We start from the raw sequence: 13,245 nt of genomic DNA on the forward strand, positions 1-13,245 counted from the left end.
TCGGGGCCCCCTCGCCACCAGTGAGTGGATACCAATGGCTTTAGAAGGAGGGGGACCAGAGCTGACACGCGCTCTCGCCCCTCTCCACGCGATGCCCTGTGGTGCCTGGGACTCTGCCGAACCCCTACCAGCAAGAGGGCCCTCCCCAGAGGTGGCCCCTTGACTTTGGATCTCCAGAACTATGATCTGAATAATTTTTATTATTATTTTAAAAGAATTATTATTTTTTTGAGAGGTTTTTGCTGTAGGGTGCATGCGCTCGCTAGAAAGACAGAGAGAGACAGAGAGACAGAAAGTGGATAATCACCCCCTGGGAGGATGGCCATGCTGCAATCCCTTCTCCTCCATTCTCCTCTCAGGATCACGTACACGTGCCCGGCGTGAGTTTAAGCTACCGGGTCCGGGATGCAAACCACGGTCGACTACATGGGAGTCCAGCGACATAGCCATTATGCCAACTGCTGGTCCCAGAATTATTTTTAAATTTAATTTTATTTGTTATCATTATTATTATTATTTAATTTGACCAGAGAGAAAAAGGGAAAGTGAGAAAGCAAACTGCCAAGTCCAGGACTTGAACTACCGTCAGCCATGTGGGCACCTCAACCACCATGCTACCTGCCGACCTCAGTAACCTTTATTTTTCATAAATTACCCAACTTGTAGTATTTAGTTATAGCAGCAGACAAATGTTCTAAAAGCAGCAGCGATCGAAAGGGCAGGGACATGGGATGGTGGTACCCATTTCTTGTGGAGGAAAGGGCACCGGGGAAACTTTCAGAAACTGGCTCACAGTCAGCACAGCCTAGCTGGACGTGAGCTTCAGTCGCTGCTGGATAAAAGATGATTCAACCCCTGGCAAAAGACGGTATTGAACGAGCACCCTGGCAGCACCTCAAAGAACTAGTACGAATAAGGTAAGATTTCAAATCTAAACATTACTGTTTCTGTTTTTGCAGGGAAAAGACTGATAAGCACTTCGTTAGAAATGTGAAGCTTCTGCTCCCCCCCTCCTCCCGCCCCCTCGCAACCCCCGCTGGGCTGCAGTTTGTGGATGATCCTAACCTGCCCTTTGCCGTTGCCTTCACACCACACTGCTGCCAGCATCCCAGCTGACGGACCGAGGGCTGCGACTAAACAGTGCGCTCGGCGAGGGCAATGGCGTTCTGAGCCAGTCTTGTTGAATCATCGTTACTGCTGCTTCTCCTCGGAGTGGACACGAAGGCAGATGGGCTGGACACAGCCCAGGGGAAAGGGGGCTGGAGCCAGAGGCTGTGGCCTAGAGGCCGTGCGGGGCAGCTGTCTGGATCTGGGCTTGTGCCAGCCCGTGAGCATGGGCAGGGGGGTGCGGGAAAGCCTTGAGGGGAAGGCGCAGCCACATTTTCTAATGAAGCTGTTTTAAGAAGGCTCCCTTCTGGGGACTGATCCCCAGCTGGCTCCGAATGAAGGACGGGGAAGCCACAGCTCCAAGACTTTGATGGAGGAGCAGTTCCACTCTGCTGCCCTGGCCCTTCTGCTGAGACTCTCCTTGGGGGACCTGCCACCCGCCCCTTTCTGCCGGGTATTTTCTTCTCCCTCCCTTCCTCCCACGATGCTAATCTATGAGACTACTGAGCAGCATCGTTTTCAAGTGAAACGGCTGATTTGAATGGACAAATCCTGCAGGGTGGGGGGAGATTGAGAGAGAAACTGGTTGGCCATTTCTATCTTCATGGTTTCCTGGGGGCAATGTCTGTCATTTGATGTTTTCCTGAAGTGTGGGATGGTTGTGGCAGGTGATGATATTTTGGGCGAATTCTCCCCGGATTGCAAATGGAACCCTGCATCTTGGTAAACTCAGAAATAACTTAGTGAACAGGTTTGAGATATTGGCACCACTGTTCACCCCAGATGCCCACTAAGCAACACATCTTGGTAAACTCAGAAATAACTAGTGAACAGGTTTGAGATGTTGGCGCCACTGTTCACCCCAGATGCCCACTAAGCAACCTCTGACTGTCTAGAAGTGTCTCTTCCTCAACAAGAAATGGGAAGCCATGCTCCTCCTTTCTCTCCTCCTAGGACCCAAAGCATTAGAATGGGAGGGGAGAAAAAAGGAGGAGATGGGCAAGGGAAGACTCTACCTCCTTATGGGCAGGGGTGGGTGTGCTAAATGGGGGAGCTTTCAATTAGATGAGAGAAAAATGGAATGGGTGTATGTATTTTAAAGTAGGATAAAATTAACACACAAAGAAACACATAGGTCTTAGAGTACGTTGAATGAATTCGAGCGAAGGAATGCAGCTGTGTAACCAAGACCTCGATAAAGGTGGAGAGTATTTCCATTTTGCCAAGTCACCAGCCCCACAGGCAACTACTGTTCTAATTTCTCTCACCATGGTCTAGTTTTGTCTTTTCCGGAATGCTCTACACTTTTGGTGTCTGAATTCTTTTGCTCAACATATTTTTGACATCCATCCAGACTGGTGCATGCACAGAATAACCCATTCTTTTTTTAACTGCTGACTCATACTAAATTGTATAAATATACAATAATTTTAAATTCATCCTGAGTATTTCCATTTTTGCCTTTTATGCATCAAGCTGTTATCAACATTTTGGTATATGTGCGCTTATTGATATATGTTCTCATTTTTCTTAGGTAAATACCTAGAAATGGAGTTACTGGTAAGTGTATATTTAACTCTGTAAGAGACTGCCTATTTTCGAAGAGATCATATCATTTAACTCACTCCGAAACAATGGTTGAGAGTTCTAGTTGCTCCACATTCTTGCCAACATTTGTTGGTGTCGGTTTTTCTTTAGTTTTGAGCCATTCTCATGAGTGTAAAATGGTGAACATCTCACTGTGGTTTTAATTTGCATTCCAGTTGACTAATGATGTTGAGCACCTTTTTATTTGCTTATTGGTGATTTGTATATCTTCTGTGAAGTGTCTGATCAAGGCTTTTGTCCAAAGGGTACAGTTTCTACTTGGCTTGCATTGGCTCTTAGATATTAAAATGGAACTTGGAAAGTGACCAGAAAACTGAGGACTCTGCCTGGAAGCTACCAAGGGGCAGAGAAGAAGGATAAATCAGGAACGTGTTTTGAAAAGCAGTGTTTAGAGATAAGTGCGGTTACTTCCTGATTATAGGGAGTTTTTGAAACGAAGATTAGGTTAACACAGGAGAGACGATCTTTCAGTATTGTCCTCATCCTGCCTGGCTCTGCCTGTTTCCTGTGGGTGCCACTGTACTGGCAAAACATGGATCCTCTCTGAACCTCAGTTTTCTGATCTGTAGACTGGGGATCACTATGCCTTACAGGCCTGCCAGGGGGATTATAGAAAATAAAACACTTAGAAATGGTTAGGAATGAGCAAAGTCCTACAAAACTGTCATCCAGTGGGACTAGCGTTCTCCAGCACCTTCTTCAATATTCCTAAGGAAGCCTGAAACTCCTGTGAAATAAGACCGTCTTTCCTCTCCCTGTGGACGAGGAGCCTGTCGCTCATGTGGGATGTGGTAGTGTTTTATGGATTCCACGTCAGTGCGAGTGAGCTTGGCATCTCGTGCGGTTAAACCTCCTTAGCCCTGAGGGTGGGCTAAGGCTTCTAAGCAGTTATTACTGCTCAAATCTTGACCACAGAACCCTTTTCCCCCATTCAGGAAAAGGAATACTTTGTTTCCATCTTTCTGGATTTCAATCTGCTGGGTCAGAACAAGAAAATAATTGTATAATGATTTTCTTTGATGATTCCCCTCCCATAAGATAGCTCACTGCTTTCACAGGTCCAAACCCAACTTACAAATGGCTTTTCATTTCGCTTAATGGACACAACTGGGGCTTGTAAAGTCAACTTGCCTGCTTTTTATTAACATGCCCCACGAAGAAAGCAAGTCCCCCTTGCTTGTGCTTAAATCGAGACAGCTTCAGACAAGAAAGATTGGGACTCAGCAAATGCTCTTCTCATTTTAATGATCTCAGAATAATAATAATAAAAAAGGCCAAGGAGAGGAATCCGATAATAAATAGGGCGAGGCTGGCATGCAGGCTACTAATGTGAATAAAGTAACTTTACTGCAACTTTTCTTTTTGGGAAAATCTCTTCAAAAGCTCCTAGATTAAAGCTCTGATATCTCTTTATGTGTTGAATTCTGAATGCTGAAGCTTGCTGGTTGGAAGGGAGCACAGATAATTTTTTTTTTTTTAATCCCAGGAACTCAGAGACTCAAAGGTTTTAAAGTCCTATGCCCATGGAGAATTGCCAACTAAAAGGGATGGAGCAGACCCGGGTCCCTAGGTGTAGAGACCATTGTCATCAAGAGCAAGAAAATTAAATGGCTCTGTATGTAGGTCAACGACCCCCTCTCTACGGTGAGGTTAAAAAATTAAGGATGACCTAAAATCGACTATGTATAAAAAGAGTCTGGAGAAAGTGGCTCTTTCTTGGCAAAGTGATAATGTTTATACTCCCTGAAGCCAGACCTCCTCAGAGTAGAACTTTAGGGGACTCTTTGGAGCTGAAAAGCTCTGGTCGAAACCTCAAGCCCTCTCTGACATCTATCAGGTTTTTATCCTTCGAGGTAGTTGGCTGTCATTGTAGAGCTGTTCAGTGGAATCTGCCAGCACTTCCCATTTTAATCATCGATACTGGAGGGCCCCTGAGCCAGCTGTTAGACAGCTCTGCCCGGACCATGGCGGACTCATCACTTACCTTAACCTTTTTCCCAGTAGCCAGGAGTTACATCAGTTAAGACGGTCAAATTAAATAAGTGAAGGGAAAGATTCATAGAGATACAAAGGATGAATTCTGAATGCTGAAGCTTGCTGGTTGGAAGGGAGCACAGATAATTTTTTTTTTTTTTAATCCCAGGAACTCAGAGACTCAAAGGTTTTAAAGTCCTATGCCCATGGAGAATTGCCAACTAAAAGGGATGGAGCAGACCCAGGTCCCTAGGTGTAGAGACCATTGTCATCAAGAGCAAGAAAATTAAATGGCTCTGTATGTAGGTCAACGACCCCCTCTCTACGGTGAGGTTAAAAAATTAAGGATGACCTAAAATCGACTATGTATAAAAAGAGTCTGGAGAAAGTGGCTCTTTCTTGGCAAAGTGATAATGTTTATACTCCCTGAAGCCAGACCTCCTCAGAGTAGAACTTTAGGGGACTCTTTGGAGCTGAAAAGCTCTGGTCGAAACCTCAAGCCCTCTCTGACATCTATCAGGTTTTTATCCTTCGAGGTAGTTGGCTGTCATTGTAGAGCTGTTCAGTGGAATCTGCCAGCACTTCCCATTTTAATCATCGATACTGGAGGGCCCCTGAGCCAGCTGTTAGACAGCTCTGCCCGGACCATGGCGGACTCATCACTTACCTTAACCTTTTTCCCAGTAGCCAGGAGTTACATCAGTTAAGACGGTCAAATTAAATAAGTGAAGGGAAAGATTCATAGAGATACAAAGGAGAGAAAAATGAGACCAAAAAAGGAAAGAGGAGGAGGAAGACAGAAGAAAAGAGATTTTTCAAAAATCCCCACTTCAATACAAAGCATTAAAAAGTCCTTATTAAACAATGTCCTGGATATGGATGATTTTTGAAAAAGCAAGCGAAGCCAGGAAATTAGTTTCTACTGCACACTTAGAAGCTGGGTGGCTCTGATGGTTTGCACACGGCCTCAGCTCTCCATGGTATCTGAATGGGAGCTGATTGGCTGGCTGCAGGAAAATCGCCAGACCTCACAGCAGTTCTGCTTCAGTGTGTGCTTATTTCGTGCTCTGAGTAAGAACTGCATTCTCATTTCTTAGTAAAAAGCAATGTGAGGATACTTCAAAAAGTTCATGGGCAAGCGGAATTAAAGCATGAGTTTATTTCGGTGCGGAGAAAACTTGAAATCCACATACATTTTTTTCATCATACACATTCTCTGGGAACTTTGTGATGACCTTTGCACCTTGTACTGTTATAGCACATTGGTCAAAATGAAGAATTTAACACTGGGGAGGCCAGCAGGTGGCATAGTGGTTAAGGTGCTGGGCTCCCTGATGGCCGACTGAGGTTCGAGTACCAGACCTGGTGGCTTGCTTTCTCACTTGCCCTCTCTCTCACTCCCGGATTCTCTCTGATGAGCACATGTGCCCTTTAGCAAGTTAAAATTAATAATAATATTAATGAATAATAATAATATAAATTAACAATAATAATAAAAAATGAAATTTAGCAAAAAGAAGACATTAACATTGGGGCCAGCAAGTGGTTAAGTGCTGGGTTCCCATGGCCTGCTGCACAGCTGCAGTTTCAGGATCCAGTCTGCAGTTAGAGAACTTAATTTTGAACAAGACAAAAGTAAATAAAGGCTTGCTTTGTGGGGGTTATTGTAGAGCTGTTCTATGGAATCTGAGCATTTTCCATTATAACCGTCAATACTGAGGGGTCCTAAGTTAGCTGTTCCCCAGTTCTGCCTGAACTGTGTTGGTTCACCCCTTACCCTAACCTGGCGTACACCTAGACGTGGTGCTGCAGCAGGTGCACCGTATTTTTCTTAGGAAGATGTTATAATTAGAAATTATGTTCTAATTTGGAGACAGAGGAGAGAAACAAGCCTGCAAATTAGTTTAAAATGTTTCAATTCCTATGAAACACCCAACGATTACATACGAGGGCCTACCTGGGCCTACCTGCGTAGTTCTGACTATCTGTCAGGCGCTCCTTTGAGCATTTTGCCTATATTAACTCACTTAATCCTCGTAACCGTCTTATGTGGTAGGCTTAGTTCTTACTCCTGTTTTACAGATGAGAACACTGAGACACAGAAAAATTAAATAACTTGCCCAATGTTGCATACATAGTAAGATTTGGACTTGGATTCAACTCAGACCTCAAATATGATAAAATATACAGTTACATACATAAAATTGTACAGTATAAAAATGTCAGAATTGAGTACAATCAATGTACAACTGATTAATAATTTTGCTTGCTTACTTTCTTAGTAAGTAGAAAAACTTTTACAATGGACACAACTGCTTATGAATTAAAGACTTGTGTTTTAAAGTAAAGTTGATATCTTTTTCTGTCCTAGAAATTTTCCAGTAGAAATCCACCAGCCCACGCTCTCAACCTCCATGTACATAGAATAGTCTATGTATTTCTGGCCCAGTGTTCTGGCAAACTGCTTACGTTTTCTTCCTCCTCCCTGACACTGTATTTTGAGAGCAGGGACCAAGTTTGATGCAGCATAGCCTTATCACCTCAAAGGGTTCAATCATTGGTTGATTTGGGAGCTGTGCTTTTCAAAAATAGATGAAATTCCTATAATTTTGTCACAAGATAGCAACTTTGTACATTCCAGCAAATCATCAAACAAATGAATCAAGAATGAAAATTGGAAGTGAAAATGAGGAAGAAGTTAACTCCATGGTCAATAATTAGAAAGAAAATTACCCAGTAGAAAGTGGGGGACAGAAATGAATGACAAGGCTTGAATTTACTCCCCCATATGATTGTCAAACATTGATTTTTCTCAGCTTCTCAAAATGCCCCTGGGTTGCCAGGCTGGGTGCAGTAAAGAGGACTCAGAGAGGGCCTGGTGAGCTCTGTGAACTTAGGCATGGAGCTGGACATCTAGGGATGCTGAGGCAGCTGGAGATTTTAGGGCTGAGTACCAGAGAGGAGAGCATTTTACGGAGAAAGAATTTTGCAAAAGGACCCCTTGAGTATTCAGTTGAGAACTGATTAGGGTATGTGTATAGGAAATGCCCTAAACTGCAGAAAGGACCTTCTGAAAGGACAAGGGGGGAGAGGGTCCATAGTATGCATGGGTTCAGGGATAATTCCTGTTCTCAACAGCCAAGTAAATAAATAAACAGCGAGACATGGGTTAGAATACTAAGAAGAGTGGGGGAACCAGCAGTTAGCGTAATGGCTATGTCGCTGGACTCCCACGTAGTCAACCGCGGTTCGTGTCCCAGACCCGGTGGCTTAAAACTCACGCTGGGCGCGTGTGTGTGCGTGCCCACGATCCCGAGAGGAGAATGGAGGAGAAGGGATTGCGGCGTGACCATCCCCCCTGGGGGGTGATTTCTTGCTTTCTGTATCTATGTCTCTCTCTGTCTGTCTGGCGAGTGCACGAGCCCTATAGCAAAAATCTCTCAAAAAAAAAAAAAAAGAATACTAAGAAGAGTGTTGTCTAAGTAGTGAAGAAAAAGAATTAATGTCAGACCAGGGCAGTGGCATGTGCCTGTAATGTCCCAGCTACCTGGGAGGGTGAGGCAAGAGGATCACAAATTTGAGGTGAGCCTGGGCAACATAGCAAAACTTTATCTCTAAAAAAATTAAAAACCTTAGATTAAACATGGGTGTAATTCTGTCTAACAAAACCTAAAAGTCAAGACCCAAAAGGGGCAAACTATTTCTAAGTAACTTTACATTCCAGAATAGAGATCAAGAATATTGACGGGGGACCAGCAGTTAACGTAATGGCTATGTTGCTGAACTCCCATGTAGTCAACCGCGGTTTGAGTCCCAGACCCAGTGGCTTAAATTCATGCCAGGCGCGTGTGTGTGCGTACCCAAGATCCTGAGAGAAGAATGGAGGAGAAGGGATTGCGGCGTGGCCATCCCCCCAGGGAGGGTGATGTCTCTCTTTCTGTCTCTCTGTCTCTCTCTGTCTTTCTGGTGAACGCATGCACCCTATATCAAAAACCTTTAAAAATAAAAAAGAATATTGACAGGAATACAAAAATATCTAGCACCCAATGAAATAAAAAAGAAAAAAGAAACATAAGTGATACAGATAATAGAATTGGGGACAAGGACATTGAAATAGTTGTTATAGCCATATTGCATAAGTTTCAGAAGCTAGAGGAAAGCTGGAACATGCCAAGTAAAGACATAGGCAATATAGAAAAGATTTAAGGTCACACCTCATTTTTTTTTTTTTTTACAAAGAGTTACTTGTTTAATTTAATTTATTATTATATTTTAGTGTGGAGAGAGAGAGAGAGAGAGAGAGAGAGAGAGAGAAGGTGAGAAAGCAAGCCTCCAGATCTGGGACTTGTGGTCAGCTACATGGGAATCCAGCACCTTAGCCACAACTCCACCTGATGACCCCAAGATCACACTTATTTTTAAGAGAGAATTTTGCTATAGGGCTTGTGCACTTGCCGGAGAGACAAGAGACAGAGAGGCAGAAAGCAAGAAATCATCCCCCCAAGGGAATGGCCATGCTGCAATCTCTTCTCCTCTAGTCTTCCTCAGGATCTTGGGTATGCAAGCACATGCACCCAACGTGAATTTAAGTTGCCGGGTTGGGGACTCAAACTGTGGTTGACTACGTGGGAATCCAGCAATGTAACCATTTAACCATCTGCTGGTCCCCCGAGATCACACTTCTAAAGATGAAACCTACAATGTTTATAGAAAATGGTAAGTGAAATGGGATTAATGGGAGATCAGGTATTTCAGAAGAAAAGATAAATCAGTCTGGGGGGTGGGGAGAAAGACCGAACAAAATGAACATAATATCAGTGAAGTGTAGAATAATTCCAAGTGGCATAATGTATATGCATGTGGAGTCCTTGAAGGAGAGGAGTTGTACAGAAAAAAAAGCGAAGACATAATCGCAATTTTTTTTTCAAATTTGATGAAAAGTGTAAATCCACAGAACCAAGATGTTCAATGAATCCTAAGCACAAGAAAGAAATAAAACAACATGAAGGCATGTCATTATCAGATTGCTTAAAGCCGGCGATAAAGAGAGAATCGTAAAGCCCCAAAGTAGGATATATTATGCACAGAAGAGTAAAGATAGGGAGGGCAGCAGATTTCTCAAAAAACAAAATCAAAGAAGACGGTGGAGCCATGTGACTAAAGCACGGGAAGAAGAAGAAGGACACCTCCTCCCTGCCCAATGATCAAAACAGAGTTCTCTACCCAGAAAAGTACCTTTTAAATACTCAGGTGAAATAGAGACATTTTCAAACATGTAAATACTGGAAGATTCATTACTGGCACAAACGCGGTACAAGAAGTGTTAAAGTCTTTCAAGTAGAAGAAAAATGATATCGTTCGGCATCCTGGGTCTATGTAAAAGATCAAGGGAACTGGAAATGGTAACTACATGGGTAGATACATCAATGTTTTTCTTAGTATTTCAATATATTTAAAAGATAATTTACTGTTTAAATAAAAAAATGAGAATGTATACTGGGACTTATATAAGAAGTAAGATGTATGTTACCAATACTGCAAAGGCCAGGAGGAGAGAAATGGGAGGATACTATGGTTTTTATAGTACACAAGAAGTAGTGTAATATTACTTGAGGGAAGGCTACGATAAAGAAGAATACTATAAATCCTGAAAGAACCACTAAAACAACACAACAAGAAGTTATACCTAACAAGTAAAAAAAAAAAAAAAAAGAAGAAAAGGGGTTGGCAGGTGGCGCAGTGGTTGGGATCCTGGACTCCCACATGGCCAATCATAGTTTGAGTCCCAGACCTGGCAGCTTGCTTTCTCATTTTCCCGTTTTCTCTCTTTCTGTATCTCTCTCTGGTCAAATTAAAAAAAAAAATCTTTAAAGAAAGATAAAATGGCATCATGAAAAATAGCATAGAAGGCAGACAAAAGATAAAGAGAACAAAGAATAAATGAACTAAATAGATAACGAATAGTGAGACGTCAGCTTTGATCCTAACCATAGCAAATCCATATTAACTATAAATGATCTGAACACCAAATTAAAAGGCAGAGACTATCAGATTGGATAAAAAAGCAAGACCAAATTATAATCTGCCTACAGGAAACCCACTTAAAAAGTAAAGACACAAATAAGTTGGAAGTGAAAGGATGGGGTTATAGGCAGCCTCTAGCACGGTCATTGGGACCACATCTTCTGGTATTCATGCCCTTCCCCTTCTCCTTGAGTGTGTGTAGAGGGGGCCTTTGACTTGCTTCTAACCAATAGACTATTGCAAAGGTGATAGGAGGTCATTTTTGTGACTATATTACAAAATGATTTTAACTTCCATCTTACTAGCAGACCCTCTGTGTTATTTTCTCAGTTTGCATAATTTGATGAAGATGTCACATTAGAGAGACCTACACGGTGAGTGCCGTGTTTGAATACTTGTGTCTCCTCCAAGATTCATGTTGAAAGTTAATCTGCAACACAATAGTACTAAGAGACAGGGCCTTTAGGAAGCTAGTGGGCCATAAGGACACATCCCTCATAGACGATATTGAGAGGGCTTGAGAGAGTGAGCACGTATCTTCCATCTCTTCCACTCCTGCCATATGAGGACACAGCACAAGGTGCTATCTTGGAAGCAAAGAACATGCCCTTACCAGACACTTAATCTGCTGGCAACTTGGTCTTGGACTTCTCAACTTCCCAAATTGTGAGAAATACATTTTTACTATTTATAAATTACCCAATCTAAGGTATTTTGCTATAGTAGAAACTAAGACAGCAAGGATATCCTTCAATGAGCAGTCAGCAAGGAGCTGAGACTCTCAGTCTACCAGTCCTTGAGGAGCTAAATTTTGCCGATCACCATATTATCTTGGCAGATTCTTCCTCGGTTGACCCTTCAGAGAGACCATAGACTTTGTTGGCTCATAGACTACAGTTTTATGAGAGACCCAGAAGCAGAAACCCTAAGCTAAACCTTGCCCAAACTTCTTGACCGCAGAAACGGTAAGATAATGTGTGTTGTTTCAGGTCTGTAAGTTTGTGGAATTTGTTTCACAGTGATACATAACTAACGCAGATGGAAAAAGGTATACAATTCAAATATTATGAAAAATAAACCATATTAATATCAGACTCACTATTTTAATATCAAATAGACTAGAACAAAGAATATTACCAGAAATAAAGAATTTCACTTCATAATGATAAAGAGGCCCATTCTTCAAGAGGACATTACAGTAAATTTCCCTAATAATAAAACTTCAAAACACTTGAAGCAAAACCCGATAGAAGTACAAATAGAAACAGACAAATCACAGTTATAGTCAGAGAGTTTAAAACTCTTCTTTCAATAATTTATAAAACAAGTACAAAGAAAATCGGCAAGGATAAAGAAATCTTAACAGTATTTGGTGACTTGACTTCATTGGCATTTCCAGAACCAGAACATATCACCCAACGAACACAGACACATTGTTTCCTAGCATGGAGCATTTACCAAGCTAGAACACATATTAGATCATAAAATAAGTCTCAATAATTTTATTTTTTAAAGAGAGTTTTTTGCTATAAGGCACGTTAGCTTGATGGAGACAGAGAGACAGAAAGATAGAAAGCAAGAAATCACCTCCTGGGGGAATGGCCATGCTGTAATCCCTGCTCCTCCCTTCTCCTCTCTGGATTTTGGGTACACACACACACACACACACACACACACACACACATACCCTGCATGAGTTTTAAGCCACTGAGTCCAGGAATCAAACCATGGTTGGCCATGTGGGAGTCCAGTGATGTAACCATTACACCATCTGCTGGACCCAAGTCTCAATAATTTAAAAGGAGTAAAGTTTTAAAAATAAGTTCTCTAACCAAAATGGAATTATATTAGGAATCAATAGTAAAAAGCAAAAATAAAAATAAAAAACGAACAAAAACTAGAACCCCCCAAATATTTGGAAACAAAATTATATACTTTTATAAAACCCATGATTCAAGAAAAATCTTAAAAGGGAAATTAATGTTTTTTGGAGGGATTTTTGCTATAGGGTATATGCACTTGTCAGAGAGACAGAGACAGAGAGACCAAAAGGGAGAAATCATTCCCCCGGGGGGGAGAGTCATGCCACAATCCCTCCTCCTCCATTCTCCTCTCAGGATTTTGGGTATGCACACACATGTGACTGGTGTGAGTTTGAAGCCACCAGGTCCGGGACTTGAACCACACAGTTGGCCATGTGGGAGTTCAGCAATGTAACTGCTAAGTCATCTGCTGGTCTCATGGGAAATTAATATTTTAAACTGGTTGAAAGTAAAACCACAACATATTAAATACTGTAGGACTTAGCTAAGATGGCATATAGGTGGACGTGCATAACACAGAAGGCTTGGATTAGAAAATGAGAAAGCCCCTAGATCAATGACATTAGCATCCGCCTTAAGAAACTACAAAAAAGGAGGACAAATGAAATCCAATGTAAACAAAGAAGGGAGAATCATAGAGATCATATTGGAACTCAGTGAAACAGAAAACAGAAAAACAATGGAGAAACTCAATGATAACAAAACAAGA

The sequence above is a fragment of the Tupaia chinensis genome, unplaced genomic scaffold (assembly GCF_000334495.1).
Source record: "Tupaia chinensis unplaced genomic scaffold, TupChi_1.0 Scaffold000030_1, whole genome shotgun sequence".
Classification (NCBI taxonomy): Eukaryota; Metazoa; Chordata; class Mammalia; order Scandentia; family Tupaiidae; genus Tupaia; species Tupaia belangeri.